The sequence below is a fragment of the Arctopsyche grandis genome, chromosome 3, assembly GCF_051622035.1.
Source record: "Arctopsyche grandis isolate Sample6627 chromosome 3, ASM5162203v2, whole genome shotgun sequence".
NCBI classification, from domain to species: Eukaryota; Metazoa; Arthropoda; class Insecta; order Trichoptera; family Hydropsychidae; genus Arctopsyche; species Arctopsyche grandis.
In genome coordinates, this window is record NC_135357.1 from 35139192 (window position 1) to 35146341 (window position 7150).

Below are 7150 nucleotides of genomic sequence, written 5' to 3' on the forward strand. Positions count from 1 at the left end.
CAGCGAAGGGAGCTCCCGGAGGAGCTCCGACAGCGAATACAACAGCGACGCCAGCAATGACAGCTCCAACAAAACAAAGGCTGTCATAAAAAAACTCAGAGCTCAAAACAATGAGCTGAAGGAGCGACTCTCCGCCCTCGAGAGTGCTTTCGAGGAAGCACGAGATGCCTATACGGCAGACCGCTTGGCCTTCGTTACCGACCGAGCGGCTTTCGTAGCCGCCCCATCAAATTCGAGCGCAGCCCCCATAGCAGCTCCAAATGTCACAAACGCCAAACCCAAGGTAGCCCCGGTTTTCCTCAAAAAGCCCGCTGACTACCCAACCGTTTACCGCAAACTCAAGAGGTGAAATCTGAAGTTTGAATCTGTCTACAACAGTAGCACCGCCAAAATCACCCCCCTTACCATTGCCGATTACCGAGACATTACGAAATTTCTTGAAACAGAGAAGTTCCAGTTCTACGCCCATCCCCTAACAGAGGACAAACCTCTAAAAATTGTCATTCGAGGCATTAATCCCAGCTTCACTGAAACTGAAGTCCTCGAAGAAATAATTCACCTTGGCTACAAAGCCACTAAAGCCACCGTCATGAAATCTCGACGTAACAAATGTAACATGCCCATGTTTACGGTTGAAACCACGCGCGATGAAGAGGGGAAAAAACTATTCGACCACTCCAGCATCTTCGGACAACAGGTTCGCACTGAATCGCTCCGTCGCGGAGACACTGTACCCCAGTGTCACCGCTGCCAGGCCTTCGGACACGGCTCCAATAACTGTCACATTGACCCCCTATGCATTAAATGCGCAGGCTCACACTTGACCACCCAGTGCGACTCCAATATTACTACCCCAGTCTGCACTAGTTGCAATGGTGCACACGTTTCCAGCTATAGAGGCTGCATTCTCAACCCTAACAACAAGAGCAAGAAAAGCACCCGCCAACCCCGAAACCCCACACCCCCCCAACCTCCAAAACCACACCACCCACATTACTCATATTCTCAATCAAACTTCCCGCCTCTAATTTCCACCACCCCAGACCCCCTGCCTAAAATAGTAACACCGTGGACGACTGAAAGCTTCAACCAAATGCAGACGACGATGTCGACCATCCTAGCCCTACTTAAACAACAACAACAACAAAAATGACTCGATACCTCAAGATCGTTTACTGGAACGCTTGCAGCATACTCAGCAAGCGTGTCGAATTCGAGCAATTCTTGCTCCAACACTCCATTGATATCGCACTAGTAAACGAAACTTGGCTCAAACCTGGCAATCGACTAAACTTCCCAAACTACACCACATACAGAAACGACAGAATAGGCAAAGCCGCCGGCGGCACTGCCATATTCATCAAACACACAATTCAACACAACTTGGCCCCGCGGCCGATCACCACAGGGATAGAACTGACGTCGGTAGAAGTTTGGACTAACACTGGCACCCCACTCATCCTCCACGCAGTTTACAACCCACCAAAACAACACTTACTCACCACAGACTTGGACAAAATATTCAACACCAACAAAGCCACCATTGCCACAGGCGACCTTAACGCCAAACATTCCAGATGGAACAGTCAAGCCACTAACAAAAATGGGAAAACTCTCCTAAGTTATTCCCAACTCTCAAACCCAAAAGTCTCCGTTACGGCCCCAGACGAACCCACAAGAATCCCCACTAACTTCAAAGGCAGACCTGATATCTTAGACATCGTTCTAACTCAAAATTTTCCAGGTGCGCAGTCCTTGACTGTAGTAAATGATCTCTCTTCCGACAGCCTTTGAAGCCAGCACCACTAGCACACCCCACTCTCCCCTGCACCCGCAAGCTTTACCCCCCGACATTCGCGATCTTATTCGCCTTAAGAATAGAGCTAGGAAGGCATTCCAAAGGAACAAGGACCCAATCCTCAAACAGCGAATGAACAGACTTCAACAAGACGTTAAAAACGCCTTGTGGCAACTGTTCCGACTTTTATAATGACGTGTGGCAAACAGTCTTATTAACTGATTGTCGATTGGCATTATTGACGAGTTGGAAGTAGTGTGGACCCAAGCGGAAGAACGCTACGGTCGAGTAGTCAGCGAAAAGACGGCGTACGTAGAAGTTGTGTTCTCGTACGTTCCGCTGAACCACCACGTGCAGATTTTACATTTCAATAAACTACATCAAACCATTATCGAAGTCTTTTCCATGATGGTCATTTCGAACCGGACACCAGTAACCTAGGCCACAACACCAAACGGGAAAACCAATAGGAAAAAACGTGGTCGAGAAAAAATGGATGTCAATTAAGAAATCGGTATCGTTCCTTTGTTACTATCCATACCTTTCCAATACTAATAACATGTTTGCTTCTATTTCAGCAATATATTGATTGATGTACAGAGGTACATGACCGCGTGATTGACGCAGAAAATATATAAATAAAAACATAACCTACAAAGACGCATGGGACACAGAGGTAATCCAAAATTATCGGAACGATCACATAAACATCGTTAAGGATATTCAAGTAAGTGAATGTATTCAATCTCAGGCAATCTGTTCAAAATCTGTTAGCCAGCAGCATAGCTCGGACGTTAAGCTTCTGCTTACCGTCAAGAAGGTGCCGGGTTCAATCCCTGAATGAAAATGAATTTTTCAGAGTATGCTGTTGGTCAGACCTGGACTTGTGACTCCAGGTTGATCGTCTCCTATCAGAGTTTGCCAATTTTCTCTGATTTCATTGTTGAAACGGTTCCCGGAAAAAAAAATTGGCTAAAAATCCTTCCTACCTACTATGTCACCATTATTTGAAATTTGATTGATGTACAATAAAAATTTATGTACAATTCATAGATGTCTCGTTAATTTGCGAGTTTTTTCAGTGTCTCGCAATTCAACGACTTATAATAAAAATGCTGCATTTGTATTTGTAATTGGCCAGGAAGGCGCATTGGGATTTACCTGTAAGGCCTTCCTGGTATATATGTAAAATAAAAATAATAAAAATAATAATAATAATAAAAGGCAATCATGTGGGTAGGTCAGTTTTTAAAATATGTTTTAAAGTATAACAATTAATTAACGCGATTGTATAAAATAATATCGCGCTACGAAGGAATGTTTCATCGGTCGCATCGAATTTCGTATTAAAAGTGTAAAATCAGATGTAGTGTAAAATTAGCAAAGCACGTGGGGAATTATACTTGTAGCCCCAAAGTGGTTTAAAGCAAGTACATACCGGTATATTCATACATCGGTAGATCTATTTGTTTCTTAATGTGTGTAGAAACATCCTCCCCCCCCCCTTCTCCACGATAAATGTGGAATTATACTTGTAGCCCCAAAGTGGCTTAAACCAAGTACATACCGGTATATTCATACATCGGTAGATCTTTGTTTCTTAATGTGTGTAGAAACACCCTCCCCCCCCCCCTCCACAATAAATGTGGAATTATACTTGTAGCCCCAAAGTGGTTTAAACCAAGTACATACCGGTATATTCATACATCGGTAGATCTTTGTTTCTTAATGTGTGTAGAAACACCCTCCCCCCCCCCCCCTCCACGATAAATGTGGAATTACACTTGTAGCCCCAAAGTGGCTTAAACCAAGTACGTACCGGTATATTCATACATCGGTAGATCTCTTTGTTTCATAATGTGTGATGAAACAGTGGTGATTTAAAATAAATCACAAGACTTGTAGCCCCAAAGTGGATTAAATCAAGTACATACCGGTATATTCATACATCGGTAGATCTCTTTGTTTCATAATGTGTGATGAAACAGTGGTGATTTAAAATAAATCACAAGACTTGTAGCCCCAAAGTGGTTTAAATCAAGCACCCACCAATTTAGGGTTGTTATTTCTTCCAAAATATGTTGGATAGATTCTGGTGATAATAGTTAAAGTAGAATATTAAGATTCACGGTTAATCATTGAATATTATTACCTTATCTCTACGAATAGTTCAATTGACAGCTATAGTAGAGAATAACTGTATTTATGAGACGAAATAGTGCAACTTTCTGAAACAAATGTCAAGTGCTGAAAACGAGGAAATAGAAGCTTCGACTTCCCAGTCGCATAAAGGTCGAAATCCAACTAGGGACGTAGAACCTATTAGAGACAGGTCAAGCTCTAGAATACATCAGACTCGAAGTCAGACTCAATCGATAGAAATATTAGCGAAGGAAAATAAACTAGAAGTTATAATGACGTCAATAGAATTAAGGTATTCAGGCGCGGTACAAAGACTAAAAGGAAAAATAGATAAATCCTCCGAATTAGATGAAGGACAGTATCAAACCATTAAAGAAGCATACGATTATGTCCGAAAACTCCATTACGAGTATTTAGATAACCTTACAGACATACCGAAAGCGGCCAAAATAGACGAAGAGTACGATGCAATTACAATAACAGTTAAAAATCTTAAAGCAGCATTAGATTGCCAATCCTTTCAAGATAGTAAACTAAAGGTAGAGCAAGCAACAATTAAATTTGCTAGAGATAAGTTACCGACGTTAACCATTCCCACATTTCAGGGAGATCCATCTGAATGGCAATCGTTTCAACAAGCTTTTAAGAATATAATAGGAAACAAAACGGAATATTCGAATGTCACGAAATTGCAATATTTGCATCAATCCTTAATCGGTCCCGCTTTGGCAGCTGTATCAGGTTTAGATATTAGCTCAGACAATTACGAAATAGCTTGGAGTATTTTAGACAAGCAATATAATTTACCAAGACTTAATCTCAAAACTAGGATTAATTCACTTTGTGACTTAAAATTAATCACAAGAGAATCACATATCGAATTGAGAAATCTATTGAATCAGGTAACAGTGTGTATTAAAAACATTGAATCGTTGGGTTACGCGAGAGAAATTTTAGATCCATGGGTAACATGTTTAGTTCTAAGGAAATTACCTTTTAATCTAGTAAGAGACTGGGAAATATCGCTGGTTAGCAGAGAAATGCCACCATATGAAAGTTTAGAGACATTCTTGCAGAATAGATGTAATGTATTACAATCTACTGCATCTGTAACTACGGTGAAGGAATTCCCTCATAGTCGTCAAAGAATCATGAGAACTCATGTCGCGAACAAAAACCCATCAAGTAAGGTAAACGCATGCGCATTCTGTCGAAATAATCATTTCATAGGCAAATGTGATAAATTCAAAGCAAAATCCAGTTTGGAAAGAAATGAATTCGTTAAATCTAATAACATGTGTTTTAAATGTTTAAATTCATCGCATAAGATAACAAATTGCAAGTCTAACTATAATTGCTTAAGGTGCAAACAAAACCATCATACTTTGTTGCATCAGGACGATACATTTAGTTCAAATAATACGGGAAGGAAGTCAATTAATGCTCATTCTACTCATTTCTCTCAAAGGGAGATAATTTTACCCACGGTACAAGTAGACATTATAACGTCCAATGGAACGGTCGTTAAGGGTCGCACATTATTAGATTCCGGCTCACAAGTCAACTATGTTACCACATCTTTCGCTAAGAAGAATAACTTCAAATTAGAGAAAATCTCTCAAAAAATTGTAGGTATCGCTAATCAAGAAAGTAGCATTCGTCACATCACCAAGGTGACCATAAGGTCTTCAACCACTAATTACTCAACCAAAGTGTTGTGTTTGGTATTACCAGAAATTACTGGCGAAATTCCAACTGTGAAACTGGATCAACAGTTAATTTCAATACCAGCGGGAATCAAGTTATCAGATCCCCTTTGGAATAAACCGACGCCAATCGATTTATTGCTCGGCGCCGAGATTTGCGTTCATGCTATGAAAGCAGGAACCATCCAGTTAGGAAAAGGTATGCCTATCTTAAAGGATACCGAATTCGGATGGACAATAGTTGGTCCATATCCCGAAGTAAATAATGCTCCAGGGAAGAGCCACATAGGCTTAAGTCAATTAGACAGTCACATTCAAAACTTTTGGATGATAGACCAGGTTCCTATGGTAAAACATCAATCTCTTGAGGAGAAAAGATGTGAGGAACATTTCCAAGCACACACATCACGAGATAAAAACGGTAGATTTTGTGTAGCTTTACCATATAAAAATTCCCCGGTAGTATTAGGAAGTTCATTGCACATTGCGGAGAAAAGACACAAAACTTTGGAAAGACGTTTTTTAGCCAATAATAATTTAAAAATGGAATACAATAAAGTTTTAGAAGAGTACATAAATTTAGGACATATGTCAGAGTGTGAACCTCCGGAGGCACATGAGGTTCATTGTTATTTACCTCATCACGTCGTGGTTAAGGAGTCTAGCCTTACCACTAAATATCGTGTAGTTTTTGATGCGTCCGCGAAGACAACGTCCAATATCTCACTAAATAATATTTTGATGGTGGGACCTAGTGTCCAATCAGATTGGTTAAATTTATTTTTATTAAAACTTATTGAACTCATTCCTCAGACAATCTTCAAAAAATGGAAGGATTGTCAATTATCCAATACAGTCATGAAACTTTATAAAATTCCTAGATTGATAATACTAAATAATGCCATTAATATACAGGCACACGGATTTTGTGACGCATCCGAGAAAGCTTATGGTGCTTGTATTTATGTAAAATGTACTGATCAATTGGGAAATTCCAAATGTCATCTTGTGTGTTCTCGTTCGAGAGTCGCTCCGCTCAGTTTTGTAACTATTCCGCGTTTAGAGCTGTGCTCCGCTATGTTATTATCAAAGTTAATGAAGTCAACAATAGACCAATTAACAATTCATATTAATGAAAAATATTATTGGACGGATTCAACCGTCGCATTGCATTGGATTAGGGGAGAGTCATGTAAATGGACTACCTTCGTTGCCAATCGAGTGGCCGAAATCCAATCAATATCTCAACCCATTGAGTGGTACCATGTCTCCTCTACAGACAATCCAGCAGATTTAATTTCTCGAGGGACTCAACCATCAGAATTAAATCATAATTCGTTATGGTGGGACGGCCCTAGTTGGTTGAAATTAGATGAATCACGATGGCCTCGAAGACCTCCTGAGATCACAATAGATCTTCCAGAGAGAAGGGTAGTCACTAACGCTACCCTTGTGAGGGAAAATAATTGGATAGATAAATATTCTCATCTTCCAAGACTCCTTC